Source organism: Amphibalanus amphitrite, unplaced genomic scaffold (genome assembly GCF_019059575.1).
Source record: "Amphibalanus amphitrite isolate SeventyFive unplaced genomic scaffold, NRLGWU_Aamphi_draft 000082F_arrow, whole genome shotgun sequence".
Lineage (NCBI taxonomy): Eukaryota > Metazoa > Arthropoda > Thecostraca > Balanomorpha > Balanidae > Amphibalanus > Amphibalanus amphitrite.
This window is the reverse complement of record NW_024881578.1, coordinates 914,582-938,107: the sequence shown is the minus strand read 5'-3', so window position 1 is coordinate 938,107 and position 23,526 is coordinate 914,582. Positions and strand designations below refer to the sequence as shown.

At 47.5% G+C, this 23,526-nt stretch overlaps 1 protein-coding gene across 4 annotated transcripts in view; it reads left to right on the top strand.

Annotated features, from left to right (window-relative positions):
* Positions 1-23,526, top strand: part of LOC122379662 (potassium channel subfamily T member 2-like) — a 141,940-nt gene that overhangs the window by 20,140 nt on the left and 98,274 nt on the right. For 3 of the 4 annotated variants that reach the window (XM_043362042.1, XM_043362041.1, XM_043362044.1), the window contains exon 1: positions 20,370-20,443. The exons of the other annotated variant lie outside the window; for it this stretch is intronic. The gene's annotated coding sequence lies outside the window, so the exon portion shown is untranslated. Of the gene's footprint in view, positions 1-20,369; positions 20,444-23,526 lie in introns of those variants that run through there. 4 annotated transcript variants of the gene reach the window in all.

The window sequence follows — 23,526 nt, the reverse complement described above, 5'->3', positions numbered from 1 at the left end:
CTGTGTCTATGTCGTTGTCCAGAATTTGTTCCCAGTCAGTGTCTTGTAAAAGTCTGGTAAGAAGTTGTGAGTTAAGGTTTGCATAATCCCATATCGTTTTATGAGTGAGGTCTGTCGTGTGTCGTGGAAAAGCAGTACATACAGTCGCAAATATTGGGAAATGGTCTAAACGTGAAAACGAAGGTAATATCCCACTATCGATAATAATGTCAGTATTGTCTGTAAATATTAAGTCGCGTAAGTTGCTTTTGTCGTTTGTCATTCGGGTGGGTTGTGTGATAAGTTGGCTGAGTCCTAGCATGCTAGCAATGTCTTGGAGTCTTAGGTCGAAGGTCGTGATACCACTGTGATTAGTCATGTTGTTGAGATACACGTTCCCGGCGTTAAAGTCTCCTAAAATGATGGTTACAGTTGGTGAGTGTTTTTGAGCGAGGCTTACGCTTTCCGAAAAACGTTCAATGAAACTTTGTTGTCTATTAGCGTTTGAATTTGGCGACAGATATGTACAACAAATAAGAATAGTTTGATTTTGCGTTTTAATTTTCGCCCATATCCATTCCTCTTCCTCCAATTCAAGCTCAGTCAGTCTTTTTATAGGCAGTGAGGCGTGGGCATACAGGGCCACTCCGCCTCCGTTTCTGTCTCTATGTCTAGTAAAAGGATCGTGAAAACCGCCTAATTTATATAATGTGGGAGAAACTCTGTCATCTAATTTAGTTTCTGTAAGCGCACAAACTTTTACATCATTAATTTCGACAAATTGAAAAAGTTCGTCAATTCTGTTTTCTGCCGTCACGCTATTGATATTTACATGAGCCACATTCAAATTTTGTGTTAATGGCGGGCCAGGATTTGGCTCAATGCCGCTCATAGTTAGCAAAAGATTAATGTCATGATATATACTTAAGAGGTACCATTGAAAGTGTTCTGTGGAAGGCTGCTGATCCTGTTCGGTCAGCGCAGAACAGAGGATGGCGGCCAGAGCTGGCGGAGGCGGGCACAGCCGCTCTCCAGCTCATCAAACCGCCGACCGACACGGGGCCGAGAGAACTTTCGGCGAATGGTCCGACTCAAGTGTTGTAAAGTCGATGTTAATCAACTTTGAGTAGAGTTCACTGCCTGGTAACTTGCACAGTTAGATCGTTATGAGCGAGTTTCGAGGAGGAATTGAGATTCAACGGTGCGGCACAGTGGCCGGCATTATGTGTTTGGCGCGCAGCTTTAAAAGCTATTCATTTTGCTGCATGGTTCAGTTGTTGGGTATTTTTTTTTTCTATGTAATATGCGCGCTGCTCATAGAAAACACTCGAAGATGATAAACGTGTAAAATTGTTCCAAAGACGCTCTGTTCATGAATTACCAAATAATGCATGATGTTTGACACTATATCGTACATAAACATATCCCCTTCCGCCTTTACGATGCTCCAAAAAATCAACCATGCCTGCTAAGCAAATAAAAGTGGCTAATTTACAAACAATGCTTTTACTGAAAGTCAGTGACATGACATGGCAATAATAATGTATATGGCTACATACGAAATGCAAAATGTATCATTTCCATATTTCTTTAGATTCAAACATTTTCTAGTTTTTTTTTTCCTAGAGCCGTTAAATTTAGGCTCCTTTTTCAGCATTGCAATCTTTAAAGTGTATTTCACCGGCTGCGTTTCTTGGAATAAACATTCTTCAAAGGAAACTGTCACCTGTGAAGCCTTTGGGATTGCTTTGACGAAAATGAGATTATAATTTCCTCGAACAACTGCTCTTTGTTCAAGTGGCCGTTTTGTAGGGCGCTGGCCGATGGAGGGAGCGTGTGGGGAGAGGAGGAAATGGGTAGGGGGCGAGTGGAAAGAGGGAAGGCACTGTGGACCAGCGATGGATTCACCTGCTCTGCTCTCACTCGTGGGTCTAAGGCAGGGTTGTGCTTGACTCATGAGTCGAGTCAGAAATTTGACTCAACTCTGACTCAAATGAGTCAGATTTGAGTCGAGTCGGATAAAATGTTGAACTGTTGAGTTGAGTCAGAGTTGAGTCAGTAAAATAACTTTTCACATTGAGTTGAGTCAAACATTTAGGAACATGAGTCAGCTGACTCAACTTTCTAGAAACAAGCTTTTCATCCCCTTCCCCCGCTTAACAACTTCGCCCTGGCCCTGCTGCCGGATTTTTTTCTCACCCCCGCCCCCGCTCAACAACTTTTTTATCTGAGTCAATTTTGAGTCAACTCACTTGACTCAACAAAAAATTTGAGTCAAGTTTGAGTCGACTCATATTTTCATTGAGCCGCTTGAGTCATGAGTCGAGTCAAGGGAAAAAATCAGCTCCTTGTTTGAGTCAGAGTTGAGTCAGGGCTTTCTGAAGTTGAATGATGAGTCGAGTCGGCAAATTTTTTTGAGTCGAGCACAACCCTGGTCTAAGGAGTGTATTTGGGGCCATTGTCCCCCTTGTAGCGACCGAACTCGATGAAATCATCATCATCATCATCATCACATTTATTTGCATCACACACACAATGTGAGGTGACAAGGTGAGGTGACAGTTATAACAAGTAGCAGTACATATACATTGGGCCAGGTAGGTACATACATTAATGCCTGCAGAACAATGCTAGGCCACGCAAGGACATTCACAAGAGCCAATCATTGGACATTCTAAAACCATCGATAGTACCTATACTTTAGTTCAAGTTGTGTGCCTGGTGCTTTCATTTGTGACTGTTATGAGCAGACATGTGCTTGGATCCGAGAGCTGGATCTATGATCTCAGTGGATCTCTCGACAAAATAGAGGGGTTGGATCTATGATCCGAATGGATCTCTCGACAAAATTCAGGGGTTGGATCTATGATCCGAATGGATCTCTCGACAAAATTTAGGGGTCGGATCTATGATCTCTGTGGATCCAGCGGGCAAAAATTTGTGGAGGACCTATGATCTGTATGGATCTCACGACAACATGTAGCCAATGAAACCCTTATCCTACATAATTGTACACCTTACAGTGCAATACAATTGAGAATTATCACTTGTGGACATGGTTATTGGTTAAGACCACTTGTAATCATTAGGTATCATCATTAAATTTGAATTTAAATAAACAACATTTGCTACTTTTTGTGACCAATTGTAACTTTTTCATGACAGCTGTTAATTCCCTGGAGGGATCTTCTGGTACTGTTAATTATAAATATATAGTTTCTTTATATTTTCTTGTAGTCGGAGTCTTCTTGAGTCATAGAGAAAGAAAGGACATCTTCTACGGGGTTTATTGCTTGAGTGACACTCTCATAGGCGGTATCTTAACGCAGAACATTACCGTTTCAATCGTGGTCACCAGCAATTCCTTATCGTAATATGCACTGTCTACATTATATGAATATTTCTCTTTAATGTTTCACATTTGCTATTTCCTTAATATTTTCCCCCGTTACGAAGTTTATGTCCTCCTTACTAACTAACTAAAACCTTGACCTTTCTTCAATCAAAATATTTACAACAATTAAAACACTTCGCTCGCGTGATCATTTCCGGGAGCGCTCTCGGTAGAATATTCAACACCCTCCCCTTGAAAGAACTCTTTCAACATTTACATTCGCAAGGTACCTACGACATGACGTAGTGTAGCAATACACACAGTACTCATACACAGCACTTACCTATTACATTTTCACAAGTTTAGTAATCGGACGCTGCACTGTAACACCTCTGATGTTCAGAGTCACCGATCTCACTAAGCCGTCCTTTGACATCTTGACTGACTCGACCCTACCGATGGGCCATTGGCCCCGTGGCACACTGTCGTCAACCATCAATACCAAATCGCCCACAGCCAGGTTTCGCCTGGCCGTAGCGGTGCTGGTGGACCGCTGCTGGAGCAGTGGAACGTACTCTCGACGCCAGCGCTTCCAGAACACATCTGCCATATAGCTCGCCTGTTTCCACATTTTCCGTTTGTCATTGTCAGATGCAGTGAAGACATTCAAGGGTGTCGTTCCGGAACTGGCCCCGAGTAAGAGTATGTCGTTTGGAGTGAGGGGCGGAGCGTCGAGGGGGTCACTCGATGGCGAGACCAGAGGCCGGCTGTTCACTATCGCCTCGGCTTCACACAGGAACGTTTGCAGCGTCTCATTCTTCAGTGTTTTCGCGTGGAGCATCGTGTCCAGAATCCGTCTAACTGTTCGTTCTCATTCGTTCCCAGGCTCCACCATGATGAGACGCTCCTGGAGTGTTGAACTTCCAGTCAATGTCGTTGGCTAGCATCTCCCTTGCCACCCACTCTTCCTTTTCCTCCAGCCGCTTCAGCTCTTCACGTAGTTCTCTGTGGGCTCCAACAAAGTTTGTTGCTCGATCTGATCTCAGGGTCTTGACGTTCCCTCTTCTAGCTACAAATCTTTTCAGCGCACAGATGAACGAGTCCGATGACAGATCCTCAGCCACTTCAATATGTATGCAGCGCACTGATAGGCAGGTGAAAATAACACCATATCGCTTAACTTGTCCTCGACCTTGGCTGACGTAGAAGGGTCCAAAGTAGTCTACCCCAGTTCTTGTAAACGGTCGCTCCCCCGCTGTGATCCTGTCGCCTGGAAGATTTGCCATCTTTTGTTTTTTCCGTTTTCGCACGTAGCCGCTTGCAGGTGAAGCACGATTTAAGCACTCTCTTGACAGCCGATGTGCTCTTCAAAATCCAGAACCTCTTCCTTAGTTCTGCCAAAACATGCTGTCGGCCAGCATGTCCTGTTCGTCTGTGGACGTCCTCGACAAGTAGCTTCACATAGCTCGCATGACTCGGGAGAATGACTGGATGCTTAGCATCATATTCAAGAGCTGAATGTTGCAGTCTTCCGCCGACTCGGATGATGCCGTCTTCAAGGAAGGGGCTAAGTTTGCTGAGCTTGCTCGTTGCACGAATGTCTTTGCCTGAGTTCAAGGCCACCACCTCCTCTGGAAACGCAGCGGACTGTATGCTCATCATAATAGCTCTTTCTGCTTCTCGGATGTCTTGAGTTTCCAACAAAATCGTCTTCCTTTGCGTTGTGACTCCTTCCTCCTTACTTCGACGAATCAACTCCTGTTTCACCTTCAAGATCCACGCTACTGCTCGGAGAAGCCTGTGCCTGTCGCTGTAGTGTGCAGTGAGTTTCAGCAGTGGGTTTTGAAGATCATCTTCTTGAGTCGCATCATAAGCCTTCGCTGCACACACACTCATCTTCTTGACCTCCAGGTCATCTGTCGTGTCTTGTAACGCTTGAGGCGTTTCTGGCCACTGAGTTTCGTTTTTCCAGAGGTATTCTGGCCCTGTCAGCCACCTGTCACTCTGAGTTCCTCTTGACACATCGTCCGCCGGATTTTGAGAGCTGGGCACATGCCTCCACTGAGCAGGGTGTGAGCCGTCATGTATGATTGCCAGCCTGTTCGCAACGAATGTATGAAATCTTGCTTCGCGGTTGTTGATGTATCTCAACACCGTAGTGCTGTCTGTCCAGAAGAACTCTTCTACTTCAACCGACAAGCGCTCCAACTGGATCTTCAATGCACCCAGGATCAGTGCACTGAGTCTCACACCTGTCACAGCGGCCATCAGTTCGAGTCGTGGGATTGTTACCATTTTCAGGGGAGCCAGATGTGCCTTCCCTTTCAGAAAGCTCACCTGAACGGCACAGGCAGCGTTCGCCAGCCTGATGTATGACACAGCGCCGTAAGCTGCCTCGCTCGCGTCGACGAACGTGTGTATCTGACAAGTGGTGATACTCCCAAAGTCCCTAGGCTTGATGCATCGCGAGATGCTCAGACTGTCCAAGCCTTCCAGAGTCGAAAGCCAGCCATTCCAAGCTAGTTTGTCCTCTTCTTCCAGTTCAGCGTCCCAGTCCATCTGCTTCCGGGTCAACTCTTGCAGGAGACGACGTCCCTGTATCACGGTCGGTTCAGCCATACCTAGCGGGTCATATACCGAGCTCACCACAGAAAGCAAACCGCGTCTTGAGCTGGTCTTCACCTTCGCGCTGTTTATTTGTGGAGACAGCTTCAAAAGATCATGTTCTGGGTGCCATATCACCCCGAGCACCCTCTCGGTCGGCAGCTCATCCCAGAGGCCAGACCATTTCTTCATTTCAGTCGATCTGTCTTCGTTTTCGATGGCTTCTACCACGGCTGGGCTGTTCGATGCGAATTTAGTCAGATTGAACCCTCCCCGTTTGCACAGGTCCTTTAGCTCATTTGCTAGAGTGATGGCCTCTTCGTCTGTCGGAACTGATCGTAGCACGTCATCTACATAGAAGTTTTCATTGACAGTTGTCACGCACTCTTGCGAGAAGTCGTCACCTGCGTCGGCTGCAGTCTTTCTTAAAGCATAGCATGCTACGCTGGGTGAGCTTGTGGCCCCAAATAAGTGGACCGTCATTCGATAGTGACGAGCGCGACCACTGATGTCTCCGTTCTCAAACCAGAGGAATCTGATGAGATCTCGATCGGCTCCATCGACCTTCACTTGGTTAAACATTCCTTCAACGTCGGCTGCGACCGCCACCCGTTCTAGCCTGAATCGCAGCAGCACTTCCACCAATGAATTCGTCTGATCTGGACCAGTCAGGAGCATGTCGTTGAGTGATACGCCATTGTATCTTGCTGCGCAATCAAAGACAACGCGTATCTTGTCAGGTTTTGTCGGGTGATACACTGCGTGATGTGGCAGGTACCACACTCGTCCATCTGCTCTTCTCTGTTCTTCTTCCGGCACTTCTTCTGCATACCCCTTGTTGATCATTTCTTCCATAAATCCTTTATAGTCCTCAGCAAGTTTTGCATCCTTTCGCAGTCGCGATCGGAGATGCTCAAGTCGGTTTTCTGCCATCTTCACATTCACTGGCATCCTCTCTTCTGGCGTTTTTGTTGGCAAAACAGCACTGTAATGACCTTCTTGCATCTCCATTGAGGATTCAATTTTTTGAACCCATTCTTTGTCTTCCACTGATAGGCCTCTTCTTGTGCAGTGCAGTTTCTCCTCATATTCGCTGTCGTACATGTTACGCACCATTTCTTCGATGGACGCTCCCTCGTCTCTCACAGCCGCTCTGCACACTGTGGTGTGCGACTTTCGTGGTGGTGAATCAAGACCGCTGACCACCCAACCAAATCTAGTCAGCACCGCGTATGGGCTTCCGTCTACACTTGGAATCACTCTCACTGGTTCCATGGCTAGGAACGCATTTGCTCCCAAGAGCAATCCAACTTCACTTATCTCGGGCTCTGGTAGCTCTAAATATCTGAGGTGATCCCATCTTCTTACATCGTCTGTCTTGGGGTAGTCGCTTGGGTCGGCAGGTATATTCTCCATGCTGAAGAGCTTTGGTAAGTCCATTCTGTTATCTCCGCACAGGTCCGTGATGTGAAGTCCTTCCACTTCCCGTGTTGGAATGCTGATGTCCTCCTGAGCCACAGTCGTGATGGTCAGGTGCCTGCTGGGCTGTTGTTTAACGCCGAGTTGATCCATCAAGCTTTCAGTAGCGAACGAATGGGTAGACCCACTGTCGAGGAATGCGAATGTCTTAATCTTTATGTTGCCGTTACCGACGATGACTGGGACCAGGGGTAGTGTGGGCCGATCTGAGTTTTCCGCTCCTGCAGTTCCGCACACTGTCGCACCAGTAGTACCGGTCCTCTCTTGTGGTGGCTGAACTGTCTCTCTCGGTGGTCCAGTTTCATGGCCGCGACTTTGAATGGCGAGTTCATGACGTCCTTGGTCTCGGTTCTCTCTCTGTGGGCGTTCCAGATGCATCGCAGTCGGATGACGCCTTTTGCATATTCTGCACTCAGCTCGTCTTCGGCAATCGGCGCTCATGTGACCTTGTCTTAGGCAAGAGAAACACAGGGACCTGCTCATTGCGAACGCCTTTCTCTGCTCCGGTGAAGTAGCTCGAAGCTGCTCACAGTCGGCTGTGACGTGCCCTATAACGTCACAGAACACGCAGGCTGCCTGATTCTGGGTTTGGGCGGCTGCAACAACGGGCCTGGTGCGCCTCACACTGCTGCTGCCTGCTCTGCCTTGAGAGGGGAGCACTGCGCTGTTGTCGCGACTGTACATGAGACGACCGTAGGTGGGATTGGCTGCTATCCTAGCCTCATCTCCTACAAACTTTACGACGTCTTCAAACTTCACTTCACGTCCCTGCCTCTCTTCAATGTCATCAGCATGTCTCCTCCAACTGTTCAGCATCGTCTCCGGTAGCTTGCTGGTCAAAGATCGCATTGTTCTGGGATCTCCCATCATGTGCGAGGAAGAGCCGAGGGCATTTTTGCAGCTGAGCAGCAACAGCGCAAATCGGTCGAGCTCCTCGACATCATTCGCCTTAATCGGACTGAACGAGTTAATACGATCCATGAATGCTGATGCTATATGGCTAGGCTGGCCGTACCTCTTATTCAGCATTCTTATAGCCTCTTGGTATCCGTTCTCCAGATACATGCAACTTGTCACTATAGCGTGCGGTTTGCTGCCCGGTGTCATGTGCTGTTCAAGATAATAGAGCTTCTCTTGTGCGCAATCCAGCTTTGAGGCTATCTTGAGCTGGAAACCCTTCATGAACTGAGCGAACTCGGTCACGTCTCCTCCGAATTTCTTCATCTCTATGATCGGTAAGCGCATCAGTGAGGCAGTTCGCTCGCGCTCTTGGGTCAGCTGTCTGTTGTCCGGCTCGGGGTTATCTGACGCGCCGTCGTCCCTGGCGAAGCTCACCCTGTTTGATGACGTGGCGGGCTGGTCATCGATGACAACCGCGCTCGTTGACTTGTCTCCACCGACACCAGACTCCGAGGTCGGCACTGGATAACGGTGAGATCCTTGCGAGGCATTACATTCGTTGACTGCGGCACCTGCCATTTCTTGATCCTGGAAACATTTAATAGCCTGCTCTCTAGCGGACACTTCTGCTATCTTGGCTTCCAAATCTAGCAGTTCCTCTTTACGTTTAAGCTCGGCAACCTGTCTTTCTATTTCCTGTTTTTCCTTAACGGACTTCAAACGTGCCAGCAGTCCAGCTCTGGCGGCAGCTTCATCTGCCTGTCGCAAAGTCAGAGACTCTGACGTCGTTACTCTTGTACCTGCTTGGGATACGCTGTCATTTGGCTCTACGTTGTCATGTTCTTCTAGAGCCTCTGCCAATCTGAGCCTAAGCTTTTCCTTATTTCCCTGGCATGACAAACCTCGTGCCTTTAACTCGCGCTTCAAGTCCTTGACGTTCATATTTAGCAGCATCTTGCAGCTGGTCTTATAGCATCATGACACGAAACGAATAGCAATAAAAGGACATGAATAAGATTCGTAAATTACCTTGTAGGAGCGCTGATCCATCCGCATCACATCAAAATTGAGTACCTTGTGATGCTTGAATAGGTAGATTTTACGTGGTCATATCGTTCGTATTTCATATAATGAAACTATTCCTTTGTTATGAGCAAGAACAAACTTCGTAACTGTTAATTCCCTGGAGGGATCTTCTGGTACTGTTAATTATAAATATATAGTTTCTTTATATTTTCTTGTAGTCGGAGTCTTCTTGAGTCATAGAGAAAGAAAGGACATCTTCTACGGGGTTTATTGCTTGAGTGACACTCTCATAGGCGGTATCTTAACGCAGAACATTACCGTTTCAATCGTGGTCACCAGCAATTCCTTATCGTAATATGCACTGTCTACATTATATGAATATTTCTCTTTAATGTTTCACATTTGCTATTTCCTTAATATTTTCCCCCGTTACGAAGTTTATGTCCTCCTTACTAACTAACTAAAACCTTGACCTTTCTTCAATCAAAATATTTACAACAATTAAAACACTTCGCTCGCGTGATCATTTCCGGGAGCGCTCTCGGTAGAATATTCAACAACAGCACTGATGACAATCTTATCAACAAGCTACAGCCACTTAAATTCAATGAACAAACAGTACAGACAGATGCAGTGGCAGCAGGGCACTGCAGATTTTCATTTTGGTCCCATTCTTTCCATGCAACGCCAGTAGGGCTATATGTTAAAATGCCAAAATCTATGGGGGGCACTGTACCCTGGTGCCACCCCCCCCCCCCTGTTCTGCCGCCTATGGACAGATGTTAGGAAATCAAACCTGGAAGCCAAATAGGTCAGTTTTGTTAAAAATAATCCAGCAATCCACTTCTGCCAGGTTTAACTCACCTGATGAAATCCCAATCCAGAATGTTCGTATGAGCTATCAGCTATTAGTATGTGCAACACAATTTCGATTTAGTTAGAATAGCAACCAACCTCTAATACTTTCCTAATAAAATTACAAGTTCAAAAATGGCATCAACTTCTTCAGATTACCTACTTTTGGCATCATTCGTGCCACGTGTGGTGCCATGCTGTGCTTTTGTTATGAGAGAGCCTCCCAAAAAAAGACAAACGAAATTCACAGCTCACGTTTTGGTAATATGGTTTTATTACGTCATTATCGTTTGACCAATGAAAAATCTTAATGTGACCAAAACCGTAATGATTCCAAAAGATTCCCCATAATAGGCCCTTTTAACTAATGACGTAAGATATTGTTATTCTTTTGAAAAGTGAATAAAATAAAGATGCAAGGCGCACACCGCTCAGGGGCTCAGGGCCATCATGTAAAACCATGTAAGCTTACGCTTACGTCATTAAATTCAACGCTACAAAGATGATATTCACAAACAATCGTATCGTAAAATTATGTGAGGCAGATAAAATGAAATTCTTGAAAAAAACTCCATTGACTTTTGAATTTCCAGTTTGATTTTTTATTTATTTTCATTATACTCGAAGGTAGAACGCCTAGCTCATTTGTTATTTGAAATGACGTCACGAGTTCTATTTAGATACTGAATAATCATTTTACGGTAAATATCCAAGGCCATTACAATTGATATTTCGCTTCCCATCGCTTCCGCAGGCTGTTGAATATTTTATACTTTTGTTGATATCTCAGTTTATTTTATCAAATATTTCTTTCAATAGATTGAATTACCTTTACCTAACCAAGCCACATGTGTCAGTATCATCTTTTATTGTTTACAATCAATTGTGGTAGCTAGAAACTGGAAAGCCTCATGGTTGTCTAATGCAGGATTGTCTTTTCAATATCATTATGTAGATTCTAACATGAATTGTGATGTGGTAGGTACCTAGTTATGTATTGTTCATTAGTCATTACTTTGACTTACCTCTATGTAAATTGTTAATGCAACCTTTTCTGTTGGTATGTGAACTGTGAACAATCTTCATGTCACTCAATTCTCTCAAGTTGTGACCGTCATGAGCCTCCTTTATTTTGTATTCTGTATAATGTAACTGGATGCCTTTACTAATATGGCCTTTGTACAAGATTGTTTGTTTCTAACCATACTTTGGTATTCATAACTTCTTATGAAAGAAAGTTGTTAACATTTTGAGCACCTATGAGCTATGATCCCAATGGATCTCACGACAAAATTGGGGAGCCAGATCTATGATCCGAGTGGATCTAGCGACAAAATTGAAGGGTCAGATCTATGATCCCAGTAGATCTCTCGACAAAATTGAGGGGTTGGATCTATGATCTGAATGGATCTCGGATCGGGATCCATGGGATCGGATCTCAGATCCATTTTTCCGGATCCAAGCACATGTCTGGTTATGAGCCTAAGAATTTTACGCGAATGAGAGCAAGTGCTGTTGAGCAGGAATTTGATTGTGTCCACAATTCCATCATTCATACAAGAGCCACGAATAAGCTCACCATCAACATTGCCACATGCTATGTTCATTGTAACTTCAAAATTATTATTTCCGAGGCTATGTGTAAAGCTCAAGAATGATCCGTCTAACTCTGAAGGCGTAGTAGCTAGAACAGCAAGGCTGCGAATCATTATCTGCTTAAGCCTATGATCCGAGCGAAACAGATGAGCAAAGCCGCGAAGCGTAAGCGATCGGAGAAGCTCTTGAACCTTAGGAATGCCAAGCGCTGACATTAGGGCAGAATGATGGGCATACACAGGGAGCCCAATGGCTGCCTTTATAGGTACTAGAAGATTGAAATAATTCCAGGTTACTTATGTCAGCAGCTCTCAGTGGAGCAACGATGCTTCCAGATGTCAAGGAAGGGGCTACAATCGTGCGCCATAGAAAAGCTTTGTCTAAAGCAGACATAGCCTTGCTAAACATTCCTGCAGGTGTGAGCCCGTAAAAAGCTCCACGGGCACGTCTTACTCGAGACCGCGCATGCGCTGAGCCACGTAAATCAGTGCTGATGGTCACACCTAGATGCTGTGTTTCAGAGCGGATAGATAACTGCTGACCGGCCAACTGCCATGTAGGCAGCTCAGCTAAATGTTCAGCACCAAAGACAAGGCAATGACTTTTAGTTTTAGACTGATCAGGGTGAGTGAATTCGAGTCTCCAAGTGCCCGCGAACTCCCCCACAATGCTTAAAAGATGGCCAAGACTCATGGAGTTCGTAGAAACAAGCATTATGTCGTCAGCGTAACAGATCGAGGGGACATGATATCCCATTAGTTCAGCCCCAAGTCCACTATGATCAAGAGTCTGTATTAACCCGCGCCGTGCTGGGGGGGGGGGGCGTTTTTACGCCCCCCCTCAGGTTTTTCGCGAATATCTCAAAAACGGCGGCGCGCAGCGCCGCCGTTTTTGGTACACGTGTTCCTACATCATTTCCGCACATGTTGTGAAAATTTCAGACCTAGGCCGTTCAAGGTCAGGTCACCAGGTCACGTCAAGTGACCTTACCTCAGAAAAAGTTCAAAGGCTCGCTATAGCTACACCGACTGAACGATCACTTTGAAACTTTCAGCGATTGATATGAGTAACAGTATGTATAAAATGTATATCTCGGATTTTTGATATCTGTGACCTAAGGTCAGGTCAATTTTGCGACCTCTCCATTATAAGTCAATGGGAGAAAATTGAAATGCGCCTCTTTTGGACGAATATCGTTCAAAACGCTCTCAAACATCGGTTCATAGGTAAACATGACACACTGAATAGGAAAAATGCACCTGTGACCCCTCTGTGTGCCCCTGAGGTCATCTCAGGTCATGAACGGTCGCCAGCAGTTTTTTGGCTATAATTTTTGATAGAGACGTGCTAGAACGGTGAAAACACGTCAGATGTGTTCAGCTCGACGATACGGATCGACTGATATGCAACATGACCCTTTTCGGTCAGGTCATGACCTTGACCTGAGGTCAAATTTTCAAAATGACATTTCAAGGTCAACAAATAGTTCATTCGACGCGTCTCGACGAGAGGAACACGATGCTGGCAAAAGTAATGTCATGGCGCTTATGAGTCAAAAGTTATTGACGAAAAAACGTTTTTCGTAAAAACGGCTATTTTTGGAGTTTTTGCCCTCTGGAGGCTAAACCGTTGACCTGAGGTCAAATCTGAGAACATTACTCAGAAAGGTCTGTAAAAGGGCTATCGAATGCGCTTTTCCGCGGCGCTGTAGCTCTATCGGTTCCCGAGATAGCCGTTGGCAGTTTCCAAAATGTTGAAATAGTCAACATTTTACCTTTGGTGACCTCTGGTGACCTGACCTTTGACCTGACCCAAAAAATGACCGAAGTGTTTTCGTCCTTATTTTTGACACTCTTTCGATTGCCGCTTACCGCGTGTCGCTACGTGGCCCAGGAGCCGAGTTAGACGGGGGGGCGTGAAAACGCCCCCCCCCCCCAGCACTCGGCGGAAAGTTCAGGCCACCAGCACGGCGCGGGTTAAGGGACGAAAAAATATGTTAGCCAGTACTGGGGAAAGGATGGCCCCTTGCCTCGTTCCACGTTCTAGTGGGAAACTGTCGGAACGAATGCCCATAAAGTCAATTTTGGCAGTAAGCTTGCGATACCACGAGAGAAGCAGACACCACGAGCGATTCTCAAGCAGATCAAGAAGACGATAGAAAAGACCGTCATGCCAAATGCGGTCAAAACACTTTCTGGCGTCTAAATTAGCGACGAATACAGGAGATCCCCTTCTTAGGTGCCACTGGACAGTCTCAGAAAACAAAAGAGAGGCTTCGGCTGTTCCACGCTGTGGAACAAATCCAAACTGTAGATCGTGTGGAACGAACGATGTTTCAATTTCCTCTAAAACCATTATCTCTAACAATTTGGACCCAGAAATGTATAGTTTTTTTTCTAGAGTAAAGAGAAAACGGAACAACTTTTATACCGAAATTTTTGTTTTAAACTACTCGAAATCCAATTAATTTGTTTTGTGTGTATGCCCCGCATCATCCGAGAACACCATGCTGGATCCGTTTAAGTCTGTTCTGCTTATGTTTCGTAATAAAGTAATTAGTTAGTACAATGAACATCAATAAGTAGTTCGCGGTAGTTGCCTGGCACCTTGGAAAGGTGCTCACTTCAGAATGAAGACCTATAATTCATTTGTGCAAAGCTAAAGGTTGTTACGGAGCGAGCGAAGCGAGCGTAGTCTTTCCTTAGATTAACGGAAATTTCTGAGTATGAGCGGCCGGCCGGCCGGCCGGCCGGCCGGCCGTGGTCACGCTTTTGCGACGCTTATATCTCAGCAACCACTTGACCGATTTACATGCGGTAATTTTTGTAGGGTAGCTTCATTCCTTCTACCAAGTATTGGACTATTCCCGATGCATGTGAGTGACCCCTTATGCACGTGCCACGTGCAAAACGAAGAGGTGTCACTTTTTTAATATTTGCAATATCTCGGTAACTACTGGGCCGATTGCGCTGAAAGTTGGCATGTAGGTAGGCACCCACTAGGCAATGCATATCCATGTGCCAGAGTTGGGGTGCTGCTGCACGTGCGCACGTGCAGGGGTCGTTTCCAGATCTCGAGAACGGCTGGACCGATTGCGCTCAAATTTGGTACATGGTTAGGGACCGATTAGTAGAGTGCCGTGCAAAAGTCAGTTGGGACCCATTTTGCACGTGCGCACGTGCAGGGTGCCGCTTCCAGATCTCGAGAACGGCTGGGCCGATTGTGCTCAAATTTGGCACATCGCTAGAGACCGGTTAGTAGGGTGCCGTGCACAAGTCAGTTGGGGGTACCCCCTCGCAATTTCGCACGTGCAAGGCCCACCCTCTCGCTCGCTCCGTTAGTCGCCCCAAAAGGCGTTATACTGGTAATTAAATGACACATTTTAGACATGTTGCAGGGAGCACCTTCCGCACAATAATGGTTAGCTATATAGTTAGAGCTCAGTGTCATCATTCTTTTACACATTTTAGACACATTTTAAGCAGAAGTCACTTCCCGTGCTCTTTGATCAGAGAAAGCCTAAAAGTTCCCTGAATGGACTGTCTGACAGCCATTTAGGCCGCATTTGACCTCATCTGCCACCCAGCGGCCAGAGGGCGTCATAACAATCAATTATGCACCGCGTAATGGGGGCGCTTCGGACAGCCCGAGGCAAATTGAACGACGCACCGATATTTCGAAAGTCGACTAGCGCCAAAACGCGTTGTGCAATACAAAATGTGACATGCTCTGTTCGTCTGAAAAAAACGATTTTGTCGCGTATCTTACTATCATTTTTTGGTATACTTAATTGTGAAAATGGATAAATCAAGGAAAAGCTATCGAAATCGAACATGTTTAGGAAATTAGTCGAATTCATTAAGCATAACTATACCTATAATGTCATATGCATTAATTACTGATCACATGCATAAGCGCAAAAAAAAACGGGAGGAGACAAAAAGGGTGCGGCACAAAAAGTGAAACGTCTTTTCAGTGTCGATACGCCCATCACGTCTCGGCGGAACACGTCGCCTGTAATTATCCGCCGTCAAGAATTCCAGGAGCACTCGTTTGGAATTCTGACGCCGGGTGGACACCCGAGCTGCCGGTTCATCGAGTTAGTCCCCCGGCCTGTTTCCGGGGGTCGATGTGCCACTGCCACTCACGATTCGTTTGTCCAGTGGCGGGGTTCCTGGAACTGAGACGTGGGCGGTAGCCGCACCCGAAGACGGATGGGCTTCGCTTTAATACCAGCTCTGTCACTCCCCTAGGGCAGTGACACGTGTTTCATATACGGGACACGTGTCTGAGGCCACAACTTTGACCAGTTGTCAGTGAAAACTTGATGCTGGAATGAAACAAAAATAGTCTCGCTATGTATTTATAACACGAGTGATACTGCGCCATTCGCATTTCATTATGTAGTCGTGTTTAATTTGTGGTAAGTAGCAATGCATGTGCTGCTGGATTTTTTGCCAATAAATGAATGTGAAGGAGCAATGCTAGACTCTTGCAATTACAGTAAGGGTTACTAAGATCATATTCAATTTCGTTCTTTCACTGGTTCTTTGAGCGGCGTTCTATCGTTTTTTATGTCGTACGCACATGTCCTTAATTCATATCGCTGAGTCAGTCTAATGCATCCATAGACACTGACCCCTCGTCCTGTCATCTTGGGTGCGTCACAGATCGGCGCTGACCAGTTTTACAGAATGAGTCAGAATACTGGCCCTCGGGAGACGTGAAAACTAAATAAAATCGGAAGAGCCAGTAGCTGACTTTGGAATCCCGCCACACGTCATATGTAAAGATTAGGCTGCATCTCAAGAGTCGACCCGCAAAATGTATAGGGCCTTTGAACAATGCAACTGAAAGCACATTGCAGTTTGGTGAAATCCTGGAATTGCGTTGGTGTATTTAATGCATTAGCCTTCGAGCAACAATGTGCTTTCACACTAAGCCACATTACCTACTCAAACCCTCACTGCCAAGGGAAACAGGCTAGTGCCAGTCTCATGTCCTGATGTTTTTTTTTGTGGTTGATTAGAGCGCGTTGAATATAAAGAGCTAAAACTTGGCCTTCGATTTTGGTCACCTGCCTGAACACCATTCGCTGCGGTGTCATGTTCCGGTGCCTTACCCTCTGTCTCCCTGTGTAAACAATGGACCGTGCTCGGGGCTCAGAAATAGTCCGCTGCTCATTAGCTTATGGCGCGCTGCTGGTGCTCGCGTGTGCCGTTTCTTTGCTCGTGTGCAGCCACGCTGCCCAATAGCTGCGGGGCACACGTAGGGTGGGTGTCGCACCTGCACCCAGCGGCCTGTGACAACATTTGTACAGGAGCGGCCACGGTGCCGCCTGGGAGCAGCGCCTTATGATGGAAATTGTCACATTCTCTTTTGAGTTGTGAGTCAACATTTGTGTCTGCTTCTGTTATTGTTGACTAGCGCCGAGGCCCGTCCAGCAGTCGAACAGGATCGTCAGAGCCGTCGACCTCTGAACACTACTCCAAGCTAACCGACCACCGACCGGCTGCGGCCAAATGGCACCGTGCCGACCGCAGTGGCGCCACCGGCCGGCTCTCAAAATAATAGTTCTTTTACTGACCAGCAGACGTCGTTGACGGTACGAGCATTGAGCTTGGTCGGTTCGCGGGTTCCATGCTCTTTTCTATGGCAGTGTGGATGGCTCCTATACCTATACAGACATTTGCCGGTGCAAACTCACGCATACGCGCCCATCCTCTGGTCACACTCTCCCGTGTGATTCAACCTGGAATGTCACTATTACCAGTACTGGAGTGGAGTGGACAGTCTGGTCGGGTTAAACTTTGCTATGAGGTTACCACGGCCGCCCCTCGAGACGGGTGGCGTATTTCACCGACTGGCGGCTACCTCGGTCAAATATAGCTGCAAAACAACATTGCATGAACCGCTCCTGTGAATCTTACAGTAATCGACGTGATCGAAGGCCTTCCTCCACGCACATGCGTGATCACCTGACTGGCTGGCTAGCATGAACGCACACGCTGCTGATAAAGCACTAACACTAGATAATGCAATTTTCTTCAGAATCGATGAGGTGCATTCGATAGTGGAAGAAATGTGTATAGTCGACTACAGAATGATGTTCCACTTTTCACAGGCAATTATTTGCCTGGAGTGGTAGGCTGTGCCGCATCACACGGGCTGGGTTCATAAATTATAGATATGTCCCAATGCTCGCAATCGACACGCTTGATTGCGTGATAAGCGGCACAACTTAGCGCTCCGGCCAACTGATAGCTTCTGAGGAGTGGAACATCATTCTGTAGTCGACTATACAAAACGAGTTGAAGACTACATACAAACGACTTGAATAGTGCAGCTACGCTACCTATCATGGGAATGGGGAACTATATGTTCATTGAAACTCAATGGGGACCACTGACCGAGACTAAGGAATAATAAATGCCCGTGGGCTTAAGCGGTACCCATATTTCGGTATGTTTCCATTGTTATGCCTACAGATTACAGAGGTCTATGCCGTAGGTTGTAGCAATATGCGTAACAATCTCTGGCATACATTTTTACATATATACCGAATTACTCTACTAATGCTACTCTAACGAGGTTGTGCCGAACTTCATAAGCTGTTTCTGAAAAATGCCAAGAACTGTCCTCGGGGCGCTCGTTCCGTGGACTCTAGCTTCCTCGGCTTTATCAAGCGAGCGGATTACCTCGGCTGTATAGGCAGCACGCAGTAGTGTCGACTGCGCGCTGCCATCCAACACACCAAACACTGGACCGCGCTCTGCAGACACAGTTAGTGGAGAGGCTCACCCCCCCCCCCCCCCCCCCGCCGGGCACCTGACCTCCCCGTGAGTCGGCCCGGGCTGCGGAGCTGCCATTTGCTCGGAGCCGGCCGGCCGGGGCCGCCGCCGCGCGCCTGCCGTTGACGGCCCGGCCGGCGGCCTGTCCCCAGGCGGCGTCCCAATGAAGCATGAGGCGTCTGACTGGGACCGAGCGCCGCGCCGGGGCGGCGTGCCCCCGGGCGCCGTCACGTGCGCTTGACACACGTCTGAGAGGTGTGTTTAGGCCGGTAAATTGACCTCGTGTTTATCCGGGTCGCGGCCGCCGGCCATCAGCCGTGCCGAGTGACGAGCGGGGAGGGACGAGGGGGAGCGGGCGAGGGAGAGGGTGCAGGCTAGACCGGGCACGATTACGTACTAGCTTCTGAGCATCAGAGTAGAGCCAAGACCAGCTGCAGATGGTATGGGGCCGGTGAGTCTAACGTCAGTAGAAACTCAACCACTACGACACTTGTTAATCCATGATCATACGAGACGGATGTATTGATTAGCTCAGTTAACAAATAACCACGCTATTTACTCAAGATTTGTTGGCAATATCCTCGAACTTTTATCCCCCCTAAACTGTTCGTAAAATGTGAGACTTCTTCCTAGGTTTGTGGTTACGCCTAGAGATGTCAATCGGATACCAACTCTTTGGTATACCGATACCAAACCGATACCAAATTGGTATTTGGTATTTCAAGGCGCGTGCATTTGGTATTTTGTTGGTATTATGAATCCTCACTAATGTAAAAGGGGCTGATAATTTGGTAAAAAGTTGGTATTTTCCTTATTTTCCCAAGTCGGTTTGGTTTCGGTATTTTTCCATGGCTATTGTTGGTATTTGGTTTGGTATCGGTATCACGATTTTCCGTAATTGACATCACTAGTTGCGCCCGACCCACAGCTGTGCAAAGCCACTGTAATTTGTGTTCAGCTCCATCCTTTCTACGTGTCGGCTCGCGCTGGCCAGACGCTCTGCCCTCGGAAAGCGGTGGTTTACCGTTCTGCCGCGAACGACGGGTCGGTCGCGGACTGGCATTTGGCCATGTATGTGCCGCTCTCGGCTGCGGCCAAATGGCTGTTTGGAGTCGGAACAGAGGACCGATTGGCGCCGGGAGCGCAGAGAGGCACTCAGTCAGGCCCAAACAGTCGCCTGGAGGGACATTCAGGGGCGTTTGTGGTAGTAGATTTGATGAGTCAGTTATAAGGGAGAGCTGTGATTCAAACACCTAACATGATATTGTGTAAATATTTGGCATCTTGTTGATATGCTGAAATGTCATGTCAAAGCTTAGTTATCATTTCACAGTGGTTTATGAGACACTGAAAGTTTCACTGGAACAATATTCTCCGTATGCGATATAATGCATGTGCTTTGCTGAACAGCGAGTAGTGAGCCCCACAGCTTCCGTTCTTGTTCATCTTCATCAACTCAGCACATGTTTTAGACAGAGTTTGACGGTACGTCTCTCGGGTATCTCCAGTCCAGCCTGTGACAAGTGCTCGTCTCCGCGCGGCTCCGGTCCCAGGGATGCCATCAGAGCCGCGTCTCACAGGACCTCGATAAATCGCTGCGGCCTCGTCAGCGGATTTCGCCAATCAATGCACTGTATCGACCAGCCGCTCAAAATTGTCTCTGCCGCCGCGCAAGACGCATATGTCGCGTCGTCGCTGGCGACGGAGTAGTTGTGGCTGTTGCCACCAGGGCGGCGCTGCGGTGGACGGTCTCCGGGACCAGGTAGGCGCCGAGCAGCGCTCAGTGGCGGTCAGCCCGTGGCCGAGGGACCTGTGTGGCGACCGGCGCGCGCGCCTGGGTCCGTGACGGCGGCGGTGGGCGGCCGGCGGCCGGCAGCTGGTGAGCTGAGCGAGCTGAGCTGAGCTGAGCTGAGCTGGGAGACACAGGCAGGAGCTGGCGGAGTGGCGGGACACACCCGGAGGCCGGGACCGGCCCCACAGTCCCCCTGAGGTTCCCCGGAGAGTACTGCACCCCTGGGCGGGTCCCATGGTCTGTGTGCAGCACTGACCGTTACCTGCCTCCCTCTAACGCCCCCCGCAGAGGTCCTGTTTCCGGTGGGGCCGCCCCCCCCTCCGGCGCATACCCCACCCGTCACCTTACCTGGATGCTATTTTAGTGGTTCTGCAGTACGAGCCTTTTCCATGAAGTCTTTCTTGGGATCGCCACCCGGGCTCAATGTGCAATCACTCTTACCCGAAGAGATTTAGGATTTTGGCTGCATGAAATAGCTCAAACGAAACCTTCATGCGATTATCTTTTGATGACTTCTGACAGAAGGCATTGCTGTGCATTGTTCAGCAGGAAATTAGCATACCATTATCTCGACTGACAGACCTTTATAGGTCTTCCAATTGATATCTTATGTGTGCATATTTTGAAATTATGGCTGAGCAGTGAGCGGATCATTAATGTTGTTCATCAATCATCTTAATGCAAGGACAAATGAAATAATAACTAATTATCAGGAATAAATCTCACAACCTATGTTTGTCTTGTCAGTATTTCCTCAACTGAAAACAACATTCATGCTAAGTTCGCTAGTGATTCCTGAATCGCACTCATCCAGCCATCAGATGGAGGGAAGAATATCTTTTTTCGTGAAAATGCAACATTTGATGTAAATGTGTGGCATATTTGCCGAATGGCGTATTTTTTAGTTCAATAAACCATTTGAAGGTCAAATAACACCAAAAGTATTAATTATTCGCAGCACGATGTAAATTATCTAGTGAACATCTTTACGACAATTTTCTGAAAGTCTTTTTACAGCAAACAAACCTTTGATACCGACTTTTCATAAAAATCGTGATTGATTGGTCTGAAGCATGCTGATAAGAATCAGAGCGAATTCCTGTACATAACCCCATAATTCATAACATAGCATTTCTAATTACGCCATCACTTATTCAGCTCCAGTTTAAATCAGACCATAAGATGTAGTCAAATAAGCACGCACATCATGCATGACATTCCTTTCATGATTCATGCAAGCATCTTACTCGGAAGATTGCGCGCGGGTGCTGCTTGTAGTAAACAGTGTCAGGGCATATTTCTAATGAGCAGAACTGTCGAACCAGACATTAACAAATTTAATCGCTCAAAAAGGCAACTCGGCTCAGGTAGAAATACATTTCGTAAAAACAAATGGTAATGCATGTGCACAGAGTAGGGACAGCGGCAAAACATTTTAATATAGCCCTCTGCCCTATGTTTTAGGCGTTGGCATGGCGCATGCATTTGTTTTCTTAGCAATATTATAAAAGAACTTCGCTTTCCAGGAGCAGCTCTTGCTAAATTTGAATATGTCTTAAAATGCATGTATTTTTAAAATGTCTTTTAAAGTGTTGTTGCTTGTTGCAAATCCGTCAAGCGATTCAGTGAATAGCCTAGATTCAATGTTTTCTTTGATCGACATATGATGGCTGTTATTTTTTCTGAAGGTGACCTACCTACTGAAATTATCCGTAGTCCCGCTACCCGTGTTGGTAAACACATTACACATTTTGTACAGTGCCACAAGTAGATCTGGAACCGTTACAAATCAGGAGCGCTCTCACGCCTCTGTCAGATGACCCCGACCTCCGCGCGGTCCATCGTCCCGACTGCGCGCTGTGATGGAGGGGCGTCATATGTCGTCCGCCATAACCGGCTGCAAAACTCGGCCCCGGCCGCGCCGCCGTGTCTATTTGAGGTCGGGACGCCAGAGGGGCACGCGGCGCGCTCTTATGAGCGACCACTTTGTACTCTGTCGACGGGCAGACGCCGACGACTCTGTCGGGGCGTGGAATGTAATAAACGTGCTCTGAAGCGATCTCCCGAAACGACTCATCGGCGCCAATGGCACGACCGCGCCGGCCCGTCGGACGTACCGACAGGTCATCTGCGGCCGTCGGACATACCAGACAGGTCAGCTGACGGCCGTCAGATATATCAGACAGGTCAGCCGAGGGCCGCCGGTCAGTGGTGCCGTATACCGGACAGGTCAGCCGAGGGCCGCCGGTCAGTGGTGCCGTATACCGGACAGGTCAGCCGAGGGCCGCCGGTCAGTGGTGCCGTATACCGGACAGGTCAGCCGAGGGCCGCCGGTCAGTGGTGCCGTATACCGGACAGGTCAGCCGAGGGCCGCCGGTCAGTGGTGCCGTATACCGGACAGGTCAGCCGAGGGCCGCCGGTCAGTGGTGCCGTATACCGGACAGGTCAGCCGAGGGCCGCCGGTCAGTGGTGCCGTATACCGGACAGGTCAGCCGAGGGCCGCCGGTCAGTGGTGCCGTATACCGGACAGGTCAGCCGAGGGCCGCCGGTCAGTGGTGCCGTATACCGGACAGGTCAGCCGAGGGCCCTGAGCGCCGCCGCGCCGGTCAGGGGTGCCGTGTATACCGGACAGGTCAGCTGAGAGTCGCCGGTCAGTGCTGACAGGTCAGCGGCAGCAGGTCATCTGCGGGCACAGCCGTCGGTAGCATCAGCTCTATTGCTGAGGGGCATTTATCACCTCCGTGTGCTATATGTGGACTTCAAGCTGCACGACTCATGATACATATTTTGTTTGCATCGAATCAGCGTCCCCTGGTTGTCCATTCCACCTTGTAGTTTGATACTTCTAGTTCGATCAGACGTTGCCAGTAAGTGGGAATGACCACATCGTTATCTTTTAAGTGTTGGCATTCCTCTGTGATTTGCTGCAGTTGCCAATATTGACATTTGACATTTTCTTAATCAGCAGCTTCTCAGCTGCCCGTTTAATGACTCTTAACATGGAAGATTGTTTGATTTCCAACAGCATGGTCCCAGTTATTGTGACAGTTTGTGAAATATGTGTAAACTAATAAAGAAAAAATCAAATATTTGATCTCATCCTGAATTCATTGTGCAAATGATCTAAGAACCTTACAAATATTGGCGTAGTGACCTTTTGATGCCATGCT